Consider the following 24851-nt stretch of genomic DNA (forward strand, 5'->3'; position numbering starts at 1 on the left):
CCTTAATCTTTATCTCCAGAAAGATACTTTCAGCTTATTATTATTATTATTATTATTATTATTATTATTAGATGGAGTCTCGCTCTGTCGCCCAGGCTGGAGTGCAGTGGCGCTATCTCGGCTCACTTCACTGCCACCTCCGCCTCCCAGGTTCAAGCGATTCTCCTGCCTCAGCCTCCCGAGTAGCTGGCATTACAGGCGCCCGCCCCCACGCCCAGCTAATTTTTGTATTCTTAGTAGAGACGGGGTTTCTCCATGTTGGCCAGGCTGGTTTCGGACTCCTGACCTCAAGTGATCCACCTGCCTCGGCCTCCCAAAGTGCTGGGATTAACAGGCGTGAGCCACCCTGCCAGGCCAATACTTTCAGCTTATTAAGAGCTCGCCTGTTGGATGACTGTAGAACATTTTCTTGGTAATGAAAATCGAAGCTTCTGAATTCCCAAATAGCCATGTTAATCAACCTTTACAAATAATTGTAAAATAATTTCAAGAGAGTGAGAAGATGAGCCACAGACTGGGAAAAACTATTTACAAAAGACTTATCTAATAAATGACTGTTATTCAAAATATATAAAGACCTTTTAAAACACAAGAATAAGAAAAATAACCCGATTAAATAATGGGCAAAAGATCTGAACAAACTCACCAAAGAAAATACACAGATGGCAAATAAGCGTATGAAAAGATTTTCATATGTCACTAGGGATACGCAAATTAAAACAACAATGAGATAGGACCACATACCTATTAGAATGGCAAAAATTCACAACACTGAGGACACCAAACGCTGGAGAGGATGTGGAACAACAGGAACTCTCATTCATTGCTGTTGGGAATGCCAAATGATACAGCCCCTTTGGAAAATAGTTTGGCTGTTTCTTACAAAACTAAACGTCTTACCATAAGATACAGCAATTGTGTTCCTAGGTATTTACCAAATAAGTTGAAAACTTATGTCCCCACGAAAACGTGCACATCAATGTTTATAGCAGCTTTGTCCATAATGATCAAAACATGGAAGCAATATGAAAATGTCCTCAGTAGGTGAATGGATAAACTGTGGTACATCCAGATAATGGAATACTATTCAGCACTGAAAATAAATGAGTTATCAAGCCATGAAAAGACAGGGAGTCACCTTAAATACATATTACTAAGTGAAAGAAGTCAATCTGAAAAGGCTACCTATTGTATGTTTCCAATTATATGACATTCTAGAAAAGGCAGCCAAGCATAATGGTGTGTGTGTGTGCCTGTAATCTCAGCTACTTGGTAGGCTGAGGCAGGAGAATCACTTAGGCCCAGGAGTTTGAGATCAGCCTGGGCAACCTGGTGAGACTGTCTCTAAAAAAAAAAAAAAGAAAGAAAGAAATTTTTTTTTTTCAGATGGAGTTTCACTTTTGTTGCCCGGGCTGGAGTGCAATGGCACAGTCTCAGCTCACTGCAACCTCCACCTCCTGGGTTCAAGGGATTCTCTTGCCTCAGACTCCCAAGTAGCTGGGATTACAAGTGCCCGAGATCATGCCTGGCTAATTTTTCTAATTTTGTATTCTTAGTAGAGATGGGGTTTCACCATGTTGGTCAGGCTGGTCTTAAACTCCTGACCTCAGGTAATCCACCAATCTCAGCCTCCCAAAATGTTGGGATTACAGGCTTGAGCCACTGCGTCTGGCCGAAAATGTTTCAATATTAAAAATAAATAAAAACTTAAAAAAAATTAAAAAGACAAAAGGAAAAACCAGAAATACAGGGGTTGGGGAAAAATGAGGGATGAATAGTCGGAGCATAGAGGGTTTTTAGGGCAGTGAAACTACACTGTATGATACTATAATGATGAATACATGTCATTACACATTTGTTAAAACCTATAGAATGTACAAAACTAAGAGTTAATCTTTTTTTTTTTTTTTTTTTTTTTTTTGAGACAGAGTCTTGCTCTGTCACCCTACCTGGAGTGTAGTGGTGCGATCTTGGCTCACTGCAACCTCCACCTCCCAGGTTCAAGTGATTCTCCTAGGGATACTCAAATTAAAACAACAATGAGATAGGACCACATACCTATTATCTCTTAGCCTCCCAAGCAGCTGGGATTACAGGCACCTGCCACCATACTGGGCTAATTTTTGTATTTTTTTTTTTTAAGTAGAGATGGGTTTCACCATGTTGGCCAGGCTGGTCTCAAACTCCTGACCTCAGGTGATCCACCGCCATCAGCCTCCCAAAGTGCTGGAATTGCAGGCATGAGCCACTGCACCTGGCCTAAATCCTAATGTAAACTATGAACTTTGGGTGATAATGATGTGTAAATATAGGTTCACCAATTGTAACAAAGGTACTACTTTGGTGCAGATGTTGATAGTGGGGAAGGCTCTGCATGTATGTCTAGGAAAGGAGTATATGGGTTATCTCTGTACTTTTTTTTTTTTTTTTTTTTTGTGACAGGGTCTCGTTTTGTTGTCCAGGCTGGAGTGCAATGGCACAATCTCGGCTCACTGCAACCTCTGCTTCCTGGGTTCAAGTGATTCTCCTGCCTCAGCCTCTTGAGTAGCTGGGATTACAGGCGTGAACCACCACAGCTGGCTAATTTTTGTATTTTAGTAGGGATGTGGTTTCACTGTGTTGGCCAGACTGGTCTCAAACTCCTGACCTCAAGTGATCTACCCATCTAGGCATGAGACACCGTGCCTGGCCATCTCTGTACTTTCAACTTAATATTGCTATGACCCTAGAAATGCTCTAGACAATAGTCTATTAATGGTAGCTCACACCTGTAATCCCAGCACTTTGGGAGGATAAGGCAGGCAGATTTGCTTTGAGCTCAGGAGTTAGAGACCAGCCTGGGTAACATGGCAAAACCCTGTCTCTACCAAAAAAATATACAAAAATTAGCCAAGCATGGTGTCTTGTGCCTGTAGTCCCAGCCACTCAGGATGGTGAGGCTGGAAGATCACTTGAGCCCGGGAGGCAGAGGTTGCAGCAAGCCAAGATCATGCCACTGCATGCCAGCCTGGGTGACAGAGTGAAACTCTGCCTCAGAAAAAAATAAAAAGAAAAAGAAAAGAAAATAGTCTATTAAAAGCAATAATCTATGCTCACTTCAACAGCATGTATATTAACAATTGGAACAATACAGAGATTAGCATTGACCCTGCCCAGGCTGATATGCACATTTGTGAAATGTTCCATATTTAAAATAATAATGAGAATCCAATGTTCTTGTATCAGTGTTCCCCATTATTAAATTTGTTCTTTTAATGAGTCACCTAGTGATACAGGTTTCCAGGAGATAATATACCCATGATTATCAGGATTTCTTTTTTTTTTTTTTTTGAGACGGAGTTTCCCTGTGTTGCCCAGGCTGGAGTACAGTGGTGTGATCTCGGCTCACTGCAGCCTCTGCCTCCCAAATTCAAGCGATTCTCCTTCCTCAGCCTCCCGAATAGCTGGGACTATAGGTGCGAGCCACCACACCTGGCTAATTTTTGTATTTTTAGTAGAGACAGGGTTTCACCATGTTGGCCAGGCTGGTCTCGAACTCCTGACCTCAGGTGGTCTGCCCACCTCAGCCTCCCAAAGTGCTGGGATTACAGGCATGAGCCACTGTGCCTGGCCAGGATTTCTTTTATTATTTACTTATTTTTATTTTTGAGACAGGGCCTTGCTCTGTTACCCAGGCTGGAGTGCAGTGTACAATAATAGCTCACTGCAGCCTCAATAAATACTCCCACCTCAGCCTCCTGAGTAGCTGGGAATACAGGTGCACCCTAGCACACCTGGCTAATTTTTTTTTTTAATTTTTTGTAGCGACAGGGACGGTGGTGGTTTCCCTATGTTACCCAGGCTGGTCTTGAACTCCTGGGCTCAAGCGATCCACCTATCTTGGCTTCCCAAAGTGTGGGATTACAGGCATGAGCCACCACATCTGGCCTACCAGGATTTCTTAATCCTCAGCACTCTTGTCTGAATCCACATTCATTGCCTGAACTCAAATATAATGGAGACCTATTTTCACATCAGCCTTTAATTAACCCTGCAAAACACTGACATGCTCTGAGCAGCCTGGCAGGACAGCAAACCATGCTCTCTTTCACCTTTTATAACCAGTGTACAAAATAGGATTATCATTTCCCCACAAACATCGAGAAATAACTAGAAGTTTACCAGGAATAAACTGTTAGGTGCCTCAGATGCAGCAAAGTTCTTCCGGAGGTTGGAGGAAAGCTAATATTTGCTGAAGACCTAGTATCCTAGTATTCAGGCTTTCGGCAGGTGTTCAGCACACACAATCTCATTTCATGCCTCTGTGACTATGTCTACCTTATGGCTAGCGAAACTAAAGTTGCCCGAGGATACTCAGCTAGCTAGTGGCAGAGGTAGAAAGAAGCAAACCCAGATGTTTTTGGCTCCACGTGCCTTTTCTTCAGAGGAGCTACCTCGACCTGCATTCAAACACTGCCACAATTTTCCCTGGCATTTGCCGGGGTATACTTCACAGTGGGGTCCATTTGCAGTGATTTCTGATTTTCCATATTTTAGAATTTTCCTGTTGCTTGCAATATGTCTTCTGTTCTTATGAAACTGCCCAAAACCAGGGCAATGGAGGTTTTTCTTTTTTTTTTTTAAAAGGATCTTTTTTGTAGGGGCTGGATGGTGGGGGTGGAGGTTGGGTGAGGGCAATGAAGGGAGACTGGTTTTTTATTCTGCGTACTTCCATAATGTTTGATTATTTTATGATTAGAATGCATTCATGCATTACTTTTTTTTTGAAAAACAAGAGAAGGGGCCAGGCGCGGTGGCTCACGCCTATAATCCCAGCACTTTGGAAGGCCGAGGCGGGTGGATCACAAGGTCAGGAGTTCAAGACCAGCCTGACCAACATGGTGAAACCCCGTCTCTATTAAAAATCCAAAAATAGCCGGGCATGGTGGCGCACGCCTATAATCCCAGCTACTCAGGAGGCTGAAGCAGGAGAATTTCTTGAACCCGGGAGGCGGAGGTTGCAGTGAGCCGAGATCATGCCACTACTCCAGCCTGGGCAACAGAGCGAGAGAGACTGTCTCAAAAAGAAAAAAAAAAAAGAACGAGAGAGAAGGAAAAAAAGCAGCTTTCTAGGCAAATACATGTAAACAATGTAGAAAGAGCCACAATGCAGTATATATTCTATTTTTATGTTATATTTATAGTAATTTGAATATAAAGACCTCTGTTGAGAGGAAAAAAAGAGGACCAAAGTTTCATTATATGAATATTTGCTTCTCTTTGTCCCTCACACCCTACACACAGAAACACAAACAAAAGCCTCTCATTGTTTCCCCTGATGGAACAACGATGACTAAGTGGCTGCATAAATCATCCAGAGTTACCAAAACTTCATTCCCAGTCATTTGACACCATTTAGGGAGGACTGTGTTGGAAATGTGCAGCTGTTAAAGGCCCCACTGCCCCCACTTAAGAATTAGAAGGCGTAAGAATAGGAAAGTAGTCAATACTACAGTCTCTAAGTGGAATATGGGTGTTTCATTTAAACAGTTATTCCATTAATTTGAGGGTGAAAATATAATTCTCCCTTCCTTTGTCATAACTCGGGCACAGACTGTTTTCAAAATAAATTGAAGGCAAGAAGATTGAAAATTTTAGAGTTCGACTTGCAAATTAGAACCCGATGAATTTATTCACAGTCCAGTAGACAACTCTACAGTAAGGTTTGTACCGGTAAACTGGAGTGCTGTGGGGTTAATTTCTCAGAGATGAAGAAGGGGTTAATAATCTCACCCTGACTATTCGGTATCTACTGAGAAGAGTTTACCACAGAGACACAAGACAATAGAGACTGCATGCTACGTCCCCCTCTGCTATGACATACTCACACTGCCTTCAAACCATATTAATACCATGGATTGTGAATGCTCTACTCATTCTAGTTATTCGGGCAAAAATTCTCTTGTTAGTTGGCAAGAGCACCTCAAACCTCTTTTCAACCATCAGCAGTTAGTACTCTACTTTCCCTTGCTCACACCACCTGAATAATCAGGAATGCCTCCGTATTCATCAGTGCCTCCTTCACGGGGCAAATTGTGTATACTATACATACACACACACATATATACACACATATGCCCATATATGTATATATACATATATAGAGCTATATACTTAGACATATATGTGCATGTGTGTGCGCATGTGTGTGCATGTGTATGTGCATGTGTGTGCACAAATGTGTGTGTGTGTGTGTGTATAGTGGCATGCACCATATAACAACATCTCAGTGAACCACAAACCACATATACAACAGTGGTCCCATAAGATTATAACACCATAGGCCGGGCGTGGTGCCTCAGGCCTGTAACCCCAGCACTTTGGGAGGCCAAGGTGAGCAGATCACCTGAGGTCAGAAGTTCAAGACCAGCTTGGCCAACATGGTGAAACCCCGTCTCTACTAAAAATACAAAAATTAGCTTGGTGTGATGGCAGACGCCTATAATTCTAGCTACTCGGGAGGCTGAGGCAGGAGAATCACTTGAACCTGGGAGGCAGAGGTTGCAGTGAGTCGAGATCACGCCGCTGCACTCCAGCCTGGGCAACAGAGTGAGACTGTGTCTCAAAACTAAATAAATAGATAAAAAGATTATAACACCATATTTTTACTGCACTTTTTTTGTTTTTAGATATGTTTAGATACACAAGTACCATTGTGTTACCACTGCCTACAGTATTCAGTACAGTAACTTGGTGTACAGGTATGTAGCCTAGGAGCAATAAGCAGCACCATATAGCCTAGGTGTGTAGTAGCCATATCATCTAGGTTTGTGGTAAGTACATTTGATGATGCTCACACAATGATGAAATTGCCTAACGATGCTTTTCTCAGAATGTATTCTTCATGGTTAAGTAATACATGACTGTGGGGATATATATATGTGTGTATATATATGCGTGTGTATATATATATGTGTGTATATATGTGTGTGTGTGTATATATGTATATATATACACACACACACATATATATTCATGTGTCTTAAGAAACTGAGAGTTGGCCGGGCGCAGTGGCTCACACCTGTAATCCCAGCATTTTGGGAGGCCGAGGCGGGCGGATCACAAGGTCAGGAGATCGAGACCATCCTGGCTAATACAGTGAAATCCCGTTTCTAAAAATACAAAAAATTAGCTGGGCATGGTGGCGCACGCTTGTAGTCCCAGCTACTCGGGAGGCTGAGGCAGGAGAATGGCATGAACCTGCGAGGCGGGGCTTGCAGTGAGCTGAGATTGCACCACTGCACTTCAGCCTGGGCAACAGAGCGAGACTCTGTCTCAAAGAAAAAAAAAAAACAAAGAAACTGAGAGTTATATAAATTTTCTCTTTTTTGAGACAGAGTCTTGCTCTGTTGCCCAGGCTGGAGTGCAGTGGCAAGATCTGAGCTCACTGCAACCTCTGCCTCCGGGTTCAAGTGATTCTCCTGTGTCAGCCTCCCAAGTAGCTGGTAGTACAGACACCTGCCACCACACCAGGCTAATTTTTGTGTTTTTAGTAGAGACAGGGTTTCACCATGTTGGCCAGGCTGGTTTCGAACTCCTAACCTCAGATGATCCACCCACCTTGGCCTCGCAAAGTGTTGGGATTACGGGCGTGAGCCACTGTGCCCGGCCAGATTTTCCTTTTGCCTGCCTTTCTGTTTTTCTCTCTGATCTTTTAAAAATCATTCACTGACAACTTTATTCCTTTTAAACATTTAAATCTAATTATATGTTAAGATCTACTTAACAGTTTGAGTGGATCTGCTATAATTTTTGTAACTACGTTATGTTCACCTATTTGATAGTTTTACTTCATTTTCTTGGCTCTTAAGAGTTTTTTTTAAAACTGTGCTTTTTAGGGAGTTTCTTAATTTATTGATTTAGTTTGCCTCTTTTTTTTTTTAACGATCCAGAAATTTATTATTTTATATAACAAGAAGTAGTACAGCAGTGGGGCGGTTTTGCAGTTGGTTAACTCAGTGGTTCAATGTTGTCAAGGACACAGATTCTTTCCATTTGTTCCCTGGTCATCCCAACCGAACTGGCTTTTGTCCTCCAGTTTGTCCCTTCATGTGCTCCTCGGCAACTTCTCTTCCTGACGATTATGCTTGGGTTTCTCCCTTTCCACAGTTCCCAGTGCCTACTCCTGTTTGCTTACCTAAATGAGTCTTGCCTTAGGAGATCTAAGGTCTGGGGCTTTGAGCTTCTGGCCTGGCCTACACCCTGCCTCTCCGGAAGGTTATCTGATCTGACTCCAGCTGGCATAGCTCTGGGCCCCAATGCCCCCTCCTCCTGGCCTGGTCTTGGAATTAATTCACATTCTTTTTTTTTTTTTTTTGAGTCAGAGTTTCGCTCTTGTTGCCCAGGCTGGAGTGCAATGGCACAATCTTGGCTCACTGGCTCATTGAAACCTCCATCTCCTGGGTTCAAGCAGTTCTCCAAGTGAGCCTCCCAAGTAGCTGAGATTACAGGCATATGCCACAGGGTTTCATGTTGGCCAGGCTGGTCTTGAACTCCTGACCTCACGTGATACACCTGCCTCAGCCTCCCAAAGTGTTGGGATTACAGGTGTGAGCCACGGCACCTGACCTAATTCACATCTTGAATTAAAAACCATAAGCAGCTCAGGGATGAAATTCATTGTCTGTTTCTCATTATCTGTGCACCCCATTCCTTCCTCACCTCCAAGGACACCCCACTCCCCTGGTTTCTCTGGGTCTCCAGCATACCCTGCTGCTTCTCTTCTGGCCTAGAAGTCTCCCAACATTCAGACGGGTTCTTCTCGCAAAATATTCTCTCCTCTGGGAAAAGTTACCCATTTGCGGCTTCTCCTCTCACCCTTCGTAGATCCTTCTTTACCTTACCTAGGGAGAGATTCAGGTCTCATCTCCAACCACAGCTTGTAACCTGAATATTTGGTCATTACTGTGAGTTGAATGTGCCCTTAGCTGAATGCCCCCACCTTCCCTGCCCAGATCTGTCATTGCGCGCATGCTGTTAACATTACAATTCTATTCAAATATTGTTTAAAGCTAAGAACTGAGAAATGGTTGGATTATATTCAATAGAAGTCACTTTTTTTTCTTTAAGTACATGGATCAAAAGTGAAGATGTAAAATTACTGGGGCTTGCATTTAGTTATGAGACCCACTGAAGTGGATAAAATTAATGGGAAAACAACAGCTCTAGCTCCAAAAACGAAAGGGCTGAATTTCAGAAATCGACTGGATAAGACACGACAATTAAGTGAAACGTGTGATTTTTTTTTCCTTTTTTCTTCTGGATCCTGTATTTTAAAAACCTACAAAGGGTATTATTGGAATAACTGGGAAATTCTGAATATGGACTGTATTTTCAATACTACTATTGTATTAATGTAAAATTTCCTGAGTGAGATACTTATTTTTTAAATTTTTATTTATTTATTTATTTTTTTGAGATGGAGTTTCACTCTTGTTGCCCAGGCTGGAGTGCAATGGCATGATCTTGGCTCATCACAACCTCCACCTCCTGGGTTCAAGTGATTCTCCTGCCTCTGCCTCCTGAGTAGCTGGGATTACAGGCGTGCACCACCACATCCGGCTGATTTTTTTTGTATTTTTAGTAGAGACGGGGTTTCTCCATGTTGGTCAGGCTAGCCTCGAACTCCTGACCTCAGGCGATCCACCCACCTCGGCCTCCCAGAGTGCTGAGATTACAGGCGTAAGCCACGGCGCCCGGCCGAGATACTTATTTTATAGTTACATAGGATGAATATTTTTATTCTTAGGAGATACACGCTGAAGTATTTTTGGATGAAGTGTCACAGTGTCTATAGTTAACTCTTAAATGGTTCAGCAAATGATTTTTAAAAAACAGAACATAAATGCAGTAAAATTTAATTGATAAATCTGCGTGAACATCTGGTGACATATGGTGTTCATTGTACTACTTGCAACTTTTCTATCTTTGAAATTTTTCAAAATAAAAAGTTGTGAAAAATCTGTGACAGGTGGACAGTCACCACTCTGACATAAGGACTGTGTGTGTGTATGTAGGGGGTATCATAGTTTAAGTTTATATTTAAAAACTTTAGCAGCATAATCATTCAAGAAAGAAGATCACATCATTTTCTATTTAAAACCTCCATTAACAGTCTAGTGGGTGAAAGGGCTGGTGAGTGATGTTGCTTCCTGAAGGCAGAGGCTGACTCTATCCCCTCTCTGAAGCCTCCACGACTTGCACAGAACCCTGTTTGCAGGGTACAGGCCCCACAGAGGAAGCTGGCTGAGACTCTCACTGCCGTAACTGCTCAGGTACAGACACAGTTCAGTTGCTTCTATCTCTTGGGTTGGGTCATCCTACGAGGTGGGGAGTAACATGTCAGTCCTGCCAGTTGTCAGGCTCTGGTCTAGACTTTCACGTATGTTATCACATTCCAACTGCTCAGCCTCCTGGTGAGGGAGGAATTATCATCCCCATCTACAAATGAGAAAACAAAGTCCAGGAGTGGCTTTCAGCCAAAGCCACAAAGCTGGTAAGGTGGTGGAGCTGGGATTCCAATGGAGTCTTTCCACCAGAGAAAACCTAACAAATACAGCAACAAAGCTGGTCTATCTCACTCCACACGTCCTAACTGGAACACGACATGTCAATCCCAGATAATTCACAAAGTTATCAACTGGATTTCAGAACAAATTTGCCCATTTGCTATGGAGAAGCTGAGGCCCTCTAAGCCTGTGTTCATCAACTAGAGGGTTGTCCAGATCCCACTGCTGCCCACTGTATTTTTGACACAAGTCAAATCAGTTTGGCTATGTTGTTTGCTGCTCACTATCACTGTATTAAAGATTTGTGAGGGGCACTGCTACTGCTGCTGCACTTCAGGGTACGAATCCATTCAGTGTTTGCTTTCTCACCTCTCTCTAGGCTGGCAATGTTAGGTGTTTGTTGTGGTTGTTGTTTGGGTTTATTTTTAGAAAGTGACTCAGGAATTAATTTCCTAAATTTCAATTACCTTGCTTCCTACAGTTGGTCCTCCAGGTCCAGTACTTTCAACAATCTGGGTATTTTTTCTTTTTTCTTTTTTGAGGTGGAGTCTCGCTCTGTCGCCCAGGCTGGAGTGCAGTGGCGCTATCTCAGCTCACTGCAAGCTCTGCCTCCTGGGTTCACACCATTCTCCTGCCTCAGCCTCCCAAGTAGCTGGGACTACAGGTGCCCACCACCACACCTGGCTAATTTTTGTATTTTTAGTAGAGACGGGGTTTCACCATATTGGTCAGGCTGGACTTGAGCTCCTGACCTCAGGTGATCCACCAGCCTCAGCCTCCCAAAGTGCTGGGATTATAGGCGTGAGCCACCGTGCCTGGCTGGTTTTTTTTTTTTTTTTGAAAATATAATTGAAACTAGATATGAACTTTATTTTCATTTTTTTTCTTTTCCAAGGAAAGGCATTTTAAAAATTTAAAGTAATACATTTATTTATTTGTTTCACTTATTTATTTATTTAATTTATTATTATTATTTTTTGAGATGGAATCTCACTCTGTTGCCCAGGCTGGAGTGCAGTGGCGCAATCTCGGCTCATTGCAATCTCTGCCTCCTGGGTTCAAGCAATTCTCCTGCCTCAGCCTCCCGAGTAACTGGGATTACAGGTGCCCGCCACCAAGCCCAGCTGATTTTTGTATTTTTAGTAGAGATGGGATTTCACCATGTTGGCCAGGCTGGTCTGGAACGCCTGACCTCAAGTGATCTGCCCGCCTTGGCCTCCCAAAGTGCTGGGATTACAGGCATGAGCCACTGCACCCAGCCTATTTATTTGTTTTAATTTTGATTTATTTATTTTTTTAGAGTGGCTGCTCCTTGTGGAGCAGGGCTAACCCATAGGCAGTGAGCCCAGAGTTGCCTAAAAGTTAACATTTTTTTTTATCAGATCAAAATCTATAACAAGAGCTACTACTAATGATATGCCAGAAATTGTGCTAAGTAATTTGTATGTATTGTGTCATTTGCTTCTTGCAATAACTTTGTGGTTAGGTATTCTTCTGAGCCTTAGAGGAGGTTAAGTAACTTGTCCAGGTCAGTCAGCTAATACACAGCTGAGGTAGAGCCAAGACTGGAACTCAAATCTGGCCAACACCAAAGTGTAAGTTCTTAATCACAGCTGTCTCCTAATTATAAAAACATATGTATTCATTGTAAAAATATTTGGAAAATACGGAAAGTCTGAAGAAGAAATAAAATACCTCTGAAATCCTATCTATGAAAAGCAATCACCAGTAACATTGTCGTTCAACCTTTTTCTCTGCACATATATCTTTTGCCTATATATGATATACATTTTCGCATATAATGTTCAGTCAAAAGCAGGAAACAAGACAACACTGAATAATCCTGCTTCTTAAAAATATGTGGAAATGATATATAAATAAGAATTTTATTCCACATTCTTCCTTCTTTCTTTCTCTTTCTTCCTTCCTTCCTTCCTTTCTTTCTTTCTTTCTTTTTCTTTCTTTCTTCTTTCTTTCTTTCTTTCTTTCTTTCTTTCTTTCTTTCTTTCTTTCTTTCTTTCTCTCTCTCTCTGTCTCCCTCTCTCTCTCTCTCTGTCTTCCTCTCTCTCTCTCTCTCTTTCTTTCTTTCTTGCAAGATAGATTCTTGCTCTGTTGCCCAGGCTGGAGGGTAGTGGCATGACCTTGGCTCACTGCAACCTCTGCCTCTTGGGTTCAAGTGATTCTCCTGCCTCAGCCTCCCAAGTAGCTGGGATTACAGGTGCCCGCCACCACACCCAGCTAATTTTTGTATTTTTAGTAGAGATGGGGTTTCACCATGTTGGCCAGGCTGGTCTGGAACTCCTGACCTCAAGTGATCTGCCCGTTTTGGCCTCCCAAAATGCTGAGATTACAGGCATGAGCCACCACGCCCCACCCTTCATCATGTTTTTTAAACTTAACATTTAACATAACATTTAAATAACATATATATTTTACATATATATATATAGAGAGAGAGAGACAGAGTGCTCCTACTACATGCCAGCTGAGGTGCTAGGCACTGGGAGAGTGGTGAGCAAAAGAGGCACAGTCGCATCCTTCAGTGGATGAGCAATCTAGTGGGAGAGATAAGCATTAATCCACCGATCACAAAAAAATTAATCCACACTGTGATTAGAAGGGAAGGCACATGATGCTGACAGCACACACCACTGGAGAGACCTGTCCTGGTCTGAGGGATTATGGACAATCTCTCAGAGAAAATGATCCTGGGCTTGAGATCTGAGTGAAATGTAGGAGTTAGCTGAGCAAAGAGGCTGCATAATAGCATTGGCAGCAGTGGGAACAGTGAGTGCAAAGGTCTTGTGCCAGGAAACAACACAAGGCATTTGAGGAACAGTCAGTGTTGCTATAGCAGCTGTAGCCCAGAAAGCAAGTGGGTATAGGAGCTGGGAGGCAGAGGGAGTTCCGGATTAGCCCCTGCAGACCTCATTGAAGATCTTGATCTTTATGCTAAAACACAAAGCAATTGAAGGATTGTAAACAGGATGAACTCTGAGCTTCGGAAATATTTCTCTACCTACAGTGTGGAGAACAAGCAGGAGGTGGGCAAGACTATAAGAACCATAACAGCCCTGGTGAAAGATGACAGCAGCCTGGACCAGGGGGATGAAAAAAGTAAAAAGTCTGAGATATGCTAGAGGATAAAATTGTGAGGACTGGTGATCAATTGGCTAAGGAAGGGTGAGACTGAGGAAGAAGGAGGTGGCAGGATGCTAACTGGTTTCTGGCTTGCAGGACTAGAGACAGCCTCTGCATCAGGAATACTGGCAGAGAAGCAAGTTTGGAGGAGGGGGTCCAATCATGAAGCTGGGTTAGAAAATTTTTTTTTTTTTTTAGACAGTCTTGCTCTATTGCCCAGGCTGGAGTGCAGTGGTGCAATCTCCACTTACTGCAACCTCTGCCTACTGAGTTCAAGTGATTCCCATGCCTCAGCCTCTCAAGTAGCTGGGATTACAGGCAAGTGCTAACACGCCTGGCTAATTTTTAGTATTTTTAGTAGAGACAGGGTTTCGCCATGTTGGTGAGGCTGGTCTCGAACTCCTGGTCTCAAGGCTGGTCTCGAATTCCTAGCCTCAATCCCAAAGTACTGGGATTACAGGTGTGAGCCACCATGCCTCGTGCAGTTTTTAAAATCTTGTTTGTTTGTCTGTTTGTTTTGAAATGGAGTCTTGCTCTGTCCCCCAGGCTGGAGTGGTGCAATCTTGGGTCATTGCAACCTCCGCCTCCCAAGTTCAAGTGATTCTCCTGCCTCAGCCTCCTGAGTAGCTAAGACTACAGGCATGTGCCACCATACTGGGCTAATTTTTGTATTTTTAGTAGAGACGGAGTTTTGCCATGTTGGTCAGGCTGGTCTTGAACTCCTGACCTCAGGTGATCCACCCACCTTGGCCTCCCAAAGTGCTGGGATTATAGGTGTGAGCCACTGTGCCTGGTCTCAATCTTGGTTTAATTAAAAATTAGAAATGTAGGAGTTAGGCCAGGTGCGGAGGCTCATGCCTGTAATCCCAGCACTTTGGGAGGCCGAGGCAGGTGGATCACCTGAGGTCAGGAGTTCGAGGCCAGCCTGGCCAACATGGTGAAACCTGGTCTCTACTAAAAATACAGAAATTAGCCGGGTGTGGTGGTGGGAGGCTGTAGTCCCAGCTACTCGGGAGGCTGAGGCAGGAGAATCTCTTGGACCCAGGAGGCGGAGGTTGTGGTGAGCTGAGATTGCGCAATTGCACTCCAGCCTGGTCAACAAGAGCGAAATTCCATCTAAAAAAAAAAAGGTAGGAGTTAATTTCCAAATATTTGTGAATTTCCTAAATTTCATTCTATTATTCTAATTTCACTCCAGTCGATCAGAGAACATTGTATGATTTCAATCTACTGATTCAAACCAGAAAAGAAAAGATAATTATTTATTTAGTTAGTTTTCCCTTTAATCTTCCAGGTTGTAAGCACGGCACATGGTGGTGGTAAATAAAAGGACCAAAGGGCAGTCCACAGGTTAGTTTACTGGTCAAAGGGGGAAACACAACTTTGCAATGGGAGAGATCAGACTGTGACCATTTGACTGCACTGATCAATCTTGGCCTCACTATCAGTGGAGCAACCAGATATTTTGTGCACCTGATGTGATTCAGTAAGAAGGACACAGCATAACCTACAAAATTTCTTACCAAAATTGTGTAACCTGAATCTAAGCAACCGTTTAGATCTAACTACCAGCTTATAGGAAATACAAGAAATAGAGGAACAGGGGCAGGCCATCACAAGGAAACCATCAGGCAAATCCAGAAGGTAGGACATTCTACAGGACAAACTGACTTAGTTTCTTCATCAAGTCAATGGCATTAAGAAAAAGTCGGGGGGCTGGGGGTATTTCAGATTGTTCTAGATTATAAGAGACTTAAGAATAAAAAACAAACTGTGTGGACTTTGCTGGACTCTAGTTTGAACATACAAGCTATAAAATGACATTATGGAGACAATCGGGAAAATTTGAATATAGATTAGGTATTAGATTAGATTAAGACATTGTTAATTTTGCTAGAAGTGATAGTGGTCTCTTTCTGATGCACAGCCAGGGTTCAGAATGTCTGGTCTGGATCTAGTAGGACTCAGGCAGCACAACTGGGTGTTTGCAAGACCAAAAGTATTCATAATCTCGGTAGATTTATCTCAGCAATGGGGAGAAAACCTCTGCTACAGGAATATCTCTGGATAAGAAGTGGCTGCTAAAGGCCTGATGCCTGAAAATTATGATTGGCAGGTTTGGAATTCATAAAAATTCCACTAAGCCCAACAGCTTCTTGTAAGCGTGTGGATTTCACGGGAGTGAAAGTTGTTCTGGGGACCCCAAGGATCTAAAGTTATGGTTGATTATTTTCAAAAATCAGTGAAAAGTAGAGTAATGAGCTGCCATACTTTTCACCTGCTCAATATCACTGTCCAGAAAGAAACTGACCCTTTCTGTTGGTGTTTTGGTAAAACTTCAGCACTGGTCAGTTCACTTATACAGTTCCTTCCTTATGTCCAGGCACTCAGTGGGAGGAATGTGAAAAAGTCTGCATTAGCACGTGAGACTTTAAATTTTGCGTTAGAATAGGTTTGTTTGCATATGTGTGAGCTGAAGTTCCTGCTACCTTGAAATAAAAAACAGTTGTGATGGTTTGGACTCTTTTTTTCCCCCTGCTAATTTAACTATTCATAGAATATATTTTGCCCTTCCTAATTATCTCACCGTAGTAAAATCAACCAGCAACTGAACCCCTGAATCATCACAGTTTGGATGGCCACTTTCCTAGTTCCACTGACCTTGGTCCAGGAACACAGCAGACAGTGAGGTTCATGAATCTAATTCAGTTTTCACTTCTCTTATCTTGATGTAGAGCTTGCAGCTCCAGATCCTATATTTCTAAGTATTGAGGAAGGGAGGAGAGGAGGGAATTTATATTATTGAGTAGCCATTATTGGCCAAGGATTATACTATTTTACCTATGTTCACTCATTTAATTAGGGACAAATGTAATTTAGTAGTTAAGAGTGCTGGCTCTAAAAAATGAAATCAGACAGAGAAATGGGGATGTGAATCTGAAAAAATGTCAATAATTATTGACTTTAAATGGAGAGATACAGGTACTCTGTACCATTCTTTCAGCTTTTGAAAATTTTCATAATAAAAATAATGTCCTCAAACAGTTAAACAGGCCAGGCACGGTGGCTCACACCTGTAATCCCAGCACTTGGGGAGGTCAAGGTGGGAAACTCGCTTGAGCCTAGGAGTTGGAAGCTGCAGGGAGCTATGATTGTACCTCTGTACTCCAGTCTGGGTGACAGAGCAAGACCCTGTCTCTTCAAAAAAAAGTTAAACATAATTATCATATTACTAGCATATGACAGATAGGTACATATATTTTTAAGAAAAATGAAAACGTACAACCACACACACAAACTTGTACACAAAGATTCATAACAGCATTGTTTATGTATTTATGTATTTATTTATTTTGAGACAGAGTCTCAAAATAAATGGAGTGGTTTCGGCTCACTGCAACCTCTGCCTCCTGGGTTCAAGTGATTTTCCTGCCTCAGCCTCCCGAGTAGCTGGGATTACAGGCGCACACCACCACACCCGGCTAATTTTTTGTATTTTTAGTAGAGACAGGGTTTCACTATGTTGGCCAGACTGGTCTTGAACTCCTGACCTCGTGATCCACCCTCCTCGGCCTCCCAAAGTGCTGGGATTACAGGTGTAATTGCACCACCACGCCCGGCCGTATTTATTTTTTAACATTTAAAAGAGACAACGGGCTGGGTGCAGTGGCTCATGCCTGTAATCCCAGCACTTTGGGAGCTGAGGTGGGTGGATCACCTGAGGTCAAGAGTTTGAAACCAGCCTGGCCAACATGGTGAAACCCCATCTCTACTAAAAATACTAAAATTAGCCGGGCATGGTGGGGCACACCTGTAGTCCCAGCTACTTGGGAGGCTGAGGCATGGGGAATTGCTTGAACCCGAGAGGCGGAGGTTGCAATGAGCCGAGATCATGTCACTGCACTCCAGCTTGGGCAACAGAGCGACAATCCATCTCAAAAAACAAAAAACAAAAAACAAAACAAAAAACAACAAAAAAAAGTTGATTAAAAAAAAAAACCCACAAAAAACAAAAAAAACAGTGGCACCATCTCAGCTCACTACAGCCTCAACCTCCTGGCCTCAAGCAATCCTCTCACCTCAGCCTCTCCAAGTAGCTTGGACTACAGGTGCACGCCACCATCCCCAGCTAACTTTTTAACTTTTTGTAGAGACGGGGTCTCTGTATGTTCCCCAGGCTGGTCTCCAACTCCTGGGATCAAGTGATCCTCTAGAGTCCGCCTCTTGAATTGCTGGGATTACAGGTGTAAGCCACGGCACTCAGCCAATGTGTCAATTTTTTAAAAAGCTATTATTGATTATCCAACAACCCTAGAGGTAGTACTATTTCTGTTTTCAGATGAGGACTCTGGCACCCAGAAAAGTTGACACTTTGTCCAAGGTCATGCACCTAGTATAAAGCAGGAGCAAGCATTCTTTTTTTTTTTGAGGCAGAGTCTCTCTCTGTTGCCCAGGCTAGAGTGCAGTGGTGCGACCTCGGCTCACTGCAAGCTCCACCTCCTGGGTTCACGCCATTCTCCTGCCTCAGCCTCCCTAGCAGCTGGGACTACAGGCGCCTGCCACCACTCCCAGCTAATTTTTTTGTATTTTTAGTAGAGACGGGGTTTCACCGTGTTAGCCAGAATGGTCTCGATCTCCTGACCTCATGATCCACCCGTCTCGGCCTCCCAAAGTGCTGGAATTACAGGCGTGAGCCACCGCACCCGGCCAAGCAGGAGCAAGCATTCTAATAACACATCTGACTGCAAAAGCCAGGCTTTTCTATCATGTAATTTTACCTGCCGGTGTAGACATGTCTTTTGTGGTATAAAAAGCCTTCATAGAAGGTGCTCTAAGAATTAAGTAACTGCATGTGAGAAATCAATATGCTACAAAAATACACTTTTAATGTGACATAGCCTTTTATGCCAAAGTGATATTTATTTAATATTCTCCCAATTTCTCTAGCTTGATCATTTGCTACAAGGGGGATCAATAAGATCCCAATTTGTCTTTGTGAAAAGTAAATGAAGTGGACTTTCCCTCTATTCATGTGGTATTTCTAAATGGCCTTGAGCTATTTACAGTCAAGTTAATGGAATTAATACTATACCATCAAAAACATATAGCATCCTTATCTAAAGTGCAGCACAAACACTTTCCTCTTTGTGTTATGGCCATTGACATATACAGATGCTCCTCCATTTACGATGGTGTTATGTTCGGATAAACCCATCGTAAATTGAAAATATCGTAACTCAAAAACTTTCAATATATGATGGATTTATCTGGATGCAATACCATCATAAATCTAGAAGGGTTCTGAATGCATGTCACTTTCACTATCGTAAAAGTTGAAAAATCGTTTAGTCAAACCATGGTTAAATTGTGACCATCTGCATTTCGTTTCTTCTCCGAAAGCTCTTTTAGGGCAGTTGAGGATGCTACATAGAGAATGTATTCACCAAATTGTTTTTAAATGAATGGACAAATACATGCACACCACACACTTCAACAGTCATCACCTCTAATGTGGCAATACATTTTTCTTTTCTTTTCTTTTTTTTTTTTTGAGACAGAATCTCGCTCTGTCACCCAGGCTGGAGTGCAGTGGCGTGATCTCAGCTCACTGCAACCTCTGCCTCCCAGGTTTAAGAGATTCTCCTGCCTTAGCCTCCAGAGTAGCTGGGATTATGGGCATGCGCCGCCACCATGCCCGGCTATTTTTTGTATTTTTAGTAGAGATGGGGTTTCGCCATGTTGGCCAGGCTGGTCTCGAACTCCTGACCTCGTGATCTGCCCGCCTCGACCTCCCAAAGTGCTGGGATTACAGGCGTGAGCCACCGCGCCCAGTCCAGAGTAAGTACTTTATGCTAAGGACCAGATGCAGAGTAAAGGTTGAGGTGTTCCTTACCCCAGAACAGGGCAAAAAAGCCAGAATAACCCTAATTGATTAAGCCATAAATTCAACCACCACTTATTTCCAAAAAGTATGAAAGTTAGCATTTAATCACCTTCCACCACCCCTTTCCCAAACCACACACACACCCCCCGCTGGGATTTTCCTGTTTTCCTGCTTCTTCTTTAAACCTGTTAAACAATGTCTGTTTAAGGTTAAAAACCTACTATAGGATGTGCTTTAGCTATGGAAGTGGTACACGCTGCAAAAAGTTTTCCAGTTGCTTTGGTTGAAAAAGTCCCTCTGAACACTTAAACGAAGAAACCAATCCTGGCACATCTGACTGGATTTGAGTTTTATGTGTCCCTGGAGGGAAACTACACACTTGGGAGTCAGTGCCGTGTTTGGTACATACTAAATATTCAACAAATGTTTTCCCAATCAGTGACTGAAATTGTCCACTTTTCTTTGACTCCTGATCATGTTGCCCACATTGTATGTACGTACGTATGTATGTATGTATGTATGTATTTACTTGAGACAGAGTCTCACTCTGTTGCCCCAATTTTCGTATTTATTGTAGAGATGGAGTTTCACCATGTTGCCCAGGCTGATTTCGAACTCTTGAGCTCAAGCGATCCACTGCTTCAGCCTCCCAAAGTGCTAGGATTGCAGGCATGAGCCACCACGTCCAGCCATTGCTCACATTTTACGTCACCATTCTCATTTTTTCCGGGGACAGATTTGCGTTCCACTGCTTGGGCTAGGGGCAATGCTTTAGATGAGAAAAGAAGAGGGATGTTTGAAAATCAGTCCAGTTAGAGAAAGAAGAAAGTGAAGAGATTTATGAACCACTAAAGTTCTTTCACGCTAAAATATTTTACGCTAAAATATTAAGGTTTGAGCTCTTTGGAGGTAAATTCTCTTTCTTCTGTGGTTATGGTGATATGGAAGGAGAGTGCTGGGAAGGGAAGAGCTTGGTCCCTTTAAATGACACAGAAGAAGGGAAGGGAAATGCTGCGGCGAGGAGGGCGTGGTCCCTGGCTTGGGCTCCACCCCCAGGGACCTAGCTGAGGACAGGCATTTCCTGCCCAAATGTTGCATTTCCTAAGACCACCTGGGCCTGCCACGCCCTCATTCTGTGCCTATAAAAACCCGAGACCCTAGCAAGGCTGAGACTGAAGCAGCTGGACCTGGAAAGGAGCACCTGGGTGGAGGAATACACAGGCAGCCGGACGTCTAGAGGAACGTGCCGATAGGCACCAGCATGCAGGCTGGCCACTGACCAGCAGAATAACGTGGAGTTTGGCTGGGGTCGTCGAAGGAGAGCGCGCCCGACTCCAGGGGAAAACCATCTCCTTCTGGCTCCCCCATCTGCTGAGAGCTACTTCCACTCAATAAAACATTGCACTCATTCTCCAAGCCCACTTGTGATCGGATTCTTCCGGTACACCAAGGCAAGAACCTGCGATACAGAAAGTCCTCTGTCCTTGCGACAAGGTAGAGGGTCTAACTGAGCTGGTTAACACAAGCTGCCTAGAGATAGCAAAACTAAAAGAGCATCCTGTAACACACGCCCACTGCGGCTTCAGGAGCTGTAAATATTCACCGCTAGACACCGCTGTGGGGTCGGAGCCCCACAGCCTGCCCGTCTGTATGCTCCTCTAGAAGTTTGAGCATCGGAGCACTGAAGAAGCGAGCCACACCCCCACTGCACGCCCTGCAAGGGGGGACAAGGGAACTTTTCCCGTTTCAATGGCATGGTCCCAAACCTGATAGTCCTTTGTTAATGTATGCCCTGGAAGAGGGAAAGGAAGGTAAACCCAGAGGCAAATCCATTACCAATTTTGAAAGAAAAACCTCAAAGTACAGTTCCTATTGAGCAAAGGTCAGTGATATAATTTTTGAAAACAGGACCCTTTTCACAAGATGGCGCCAAAAGCGTAAAAGGAAGCGCCTGCCCCTCTTAAAGCCGAAGCCAAAGCGAAGGCTTTAAAGGCGAAGACGGCAGTGTTGAAAGGTGTCCACATCCACACAAAAAAAGAAGACCCGCACGTCACCCACGTTCCGGAGGCCCAGGACACTGCGACTCTGGAGGCCACCCAAATATCCTCGGAATAGCGCCCCCAGGAGAAACAAGCTTGACGGTTATGCCATCAAGTTTCTGCGGACCACTGAGTCTGCCTTGAAGAAGATAGAAGACAACACCACACTTGTGTTCACGGTGGATGTTAAAGCCAACAAACAGCAGATCAAACAGGCTGTGAAGAAGCTCTGTGACATTGATGCGGCCAAGGTCAACACCCTGATTCGGCCTGATGGAACGAAGAAGGCATGTTTGACTGGCTCCTGATTAAGATGTTTTGGATATTGCTAAAAAATTGGTATCGTCTAAATTGAGTCCAGCTGGCTAGTTCTAAATATATGTATATCTTTTCACCATAAAAAAAATTTTTTTTTGAAAACAGAGGGAACACTTTAATGCACTCAAAGACTGTGAAAAGATGATGGGCCTCCCAGATGATTTCTCCCTGAGAAATCTCTGCCTAGAGGCAAAATAAAGAGGCTAAGTAAGGCAGGATTTTCTACTGTAAAATCTAGAAACACAGGACGTCTTCCTCCACTGTTCACATGAAAGTTCATTCATTTCTTCAAAAACCTTTTAATTTCAATGCCTTCTATGTACCAAAAACTATTTTAGGTGCTGGAGATCCAAATTAAGGATTGAAAAGAATGCAAAGCATGAAGAACATTAGGAGATACTCAGAGAAAGCCACCTGGCGTGGTGGCTCATGCCTGTAATCCCAGCACTTTGGGAGGCCAAGGTGGGAGGATCACTTGAGGTCAGGAGTTCAAGACCAGCCTTCCAACATGGTGAAACACCATTTCAAAGCTGGGCACAGTAGCTCATGCCTTCAATCCCAGCACTTTGGGAGGCCGAGGTGGGTGGATCGCCTGAGGTCAGGAGTTTGAGACCAGCTTGGCCAACATGGTGAAACCCCATCTCTACTAAAAATACAAAAACTCTTCGGGAGGCCGAGGCGGGTGGATCACCTGAGGTCGGGAGTTCGAGACCAGCCTGACCAACGTGGAGAAACTCTGTCTCTACTAAAAATACAAAATTAGCCGGGTGTGGTGGCACGTGCCTGTAATCCCAGCTACCCAGGAGGCTGAGGCAGGAGAATCGCTTCAACCCGGGAGGCAGAGGTTGCAGTGAGCCGAGATTGCACCACTGCACTCCAGCCTGGGTGACAGAGCAAGACTCTGTCTCAAAACAAAACAAAAAAACCCAACAGATAAACTTCTTAAAATAAAATCTCTCCTACTGTACAGAGTTGACAATAAGCATTTAGAAACTTTTACAGCCATTTGACATGGCCATGACATCCAAACCTGGAACCGGTGGACTTGTCAGGTTGAACAGACTATAAACCAATTTGGTTGTTGCCCAGCTCTAGGGATGCATTGCATCTGGTGCAAGCTGCATACTAGTCATGAACAGTAGGACCCTGTTGTCAATCTATGACAGATTGAAAATTAAAGATGTGCTTCATCATAGACATTTGAAAAGCACTGATCTCTACCACACTGTTCTGCTTCATCTCTTATTCAGTCTTCAAGCCACTGCAATCTGGTATCTGCCCTTCACCTGCTGAAAATACCACAGGAAAGGTCACTGACCTTCGTAGGGCCAAATTCAGTGTATTATTTTTTTGTCCCCATTATATGTGACATCTTTGCAGCATTTGGCACCCTCTGCTTTGTAATATCACAGAAGGTATGTTCTCCTCCTACCTCTTTGACAATTCTTTCCTTTTTCTAGGCTTCTCTTCCTTTGCCCACTCTTGGACTGTTTCTCTTCTTCTACGATACTCACAAATTTTTGCTGGGTGTCTTATTGATGCTCCACGGTTTTAACTATATACTACTGATTTCCAATCTCTATTTCCAGGGTTATAAACTTGATGGTACACTAATGTGCTTAAGACAAAAGAAATCAGTGTAAAGGTGCTTTTTTTTTTTTCAAGATAAGCAGAGAATCAGTTTTTTTTTTTTCCATATATCTATTTAAAAAGTGCTTACTTATTTTTTAAGAGAAGGGGTCTCACTCTGTCACCAACGCTGGAGAATAGTGATGCACTCCTAGCTTGCTGCAGCCTCTGACTCCTGGGCCCAAGTGATCCTCCCACCTCAGCCTTCCAAGTGGCTGGGACTACAGGTGCATGTGACCGCATTGGCTAATTTTTTAGTTTTTGTGGAGACAGGGACTCATTATGTTGCCCAGGTTGGTGTTGAACTCCTGGGCTTATGTGATCCTCCCACCTCAGCCTCCCAAAGTGTTGGGATTACAGGTGTGAGCCACTGATCCTGGCCTATGATTGTTTTCAAAATTATACATTATTTAGCTCCAGAAATCATTTTTATTCTGAATAAAATCATATATGGAATTCTATATATAAAATGAAATAAAAGCAATTTTTTAAAAACTGAAATGGATTTGAGAGGTCCTGAGCTCTATCCACTCAGTCTTTTACTTTCTGGGGCTTCTCAGGTAATTGCTAAGCCACAGAGTTTCTTAACCTGGGGTCTCTGGACCACCAAGGGATCCATGGAAATAATTACATCAAAAACTCCATCTTGCTGGGCGTGGTGGCTCATGCCTGTAATCCCAACGCTTTAGGAAGCCAAGGCAGAAGGATTGCTGAAGCCCAGCAGTTTGAGACAAGCCTGGGCAACAGTGAGACCCCTGTCTCTACACATAATTTAAAAAATTAGCCAGGCATGGCACCGCACTCCAGCCTGGGTGACAGAATGAGACCCTGTCTCAAACAGACAACAAACAAAAAACCCCACAAAAATTCCATCTTTATTTTAATTATCTACTGACCAAAACCTAGCTTTCCTTAAATTATGTGTATAGGCAATAAGCCACAGCTATCAGTAGTACCTATGGTTCCCTCAGGGATAGAAATCCCTGACACAGGCCAGGTGCAGTGGCTCACACCTGTAATCCTAGCACTTTGGGAGGCTGAGGTGGGTGAATTGCTTGAGCCCAGGAGTTCAACATCAGCCTGGGCAACATAGTGAAACCCCATCTCTACCAAAATAAATAAAATAAAATAAAGATAAAAAGTAGCTAGGCATGGTAGCACACACCTGTAGTCCTAGCTACTCGGGAGGCTGAGGTGGCAAGATCACTTGAGCCCAGGAGGTGGAGGCTGCAGTGAGCTGTGATTATGCCACTGCACTCCAGCCTGGGTGAAAGGCAAGATCCTATCTCAAAC

At 43.4% G+C, this 24851-nt stretch overlaps 1 non-coding gene and 1 pseudogene across 1 annotated transcript; both read left to right on the forward strand.

Annotated features, from left to right (window-relative positions):
- The first annotated feature begins 3088 nt into the window (after nt 1-3088).
- On the forward strand, nt 3089-3192 carry LOC112128855 (U6 spliceosomal RNA). Its single transcript, XR_002911310.1, has one exon. It is a non-coding gene; the product is annotated as a U6 spliceosomal RNA (small nuclear RNA).
- A 10342-nt stretch (nt 3193-13534) lies between these two features.
- On the forward strand, nt 13535-22062 carry LOC100457263 (large ribosomal subunit protein uL23-like; annotated as a pseudogene).
- The last annotated feature ends 2789 nt before the right edge of the window (nt 22063-24851 follow it).

The sequence above is a fragment of the Pongo abelii genome, chromosome 15, assembly GCF_028885655.2.
Source record: "Pongo abelii isolate AG06213 chromosome 15, NHGRI_mPonAbe1-v2.0_pri, whole genome shotgun sequence".
NCBI lineage: Eukaryota > Metazoa > Chordata > Mammalia > Primates > Hominidae > Pongo > Pongo abelii.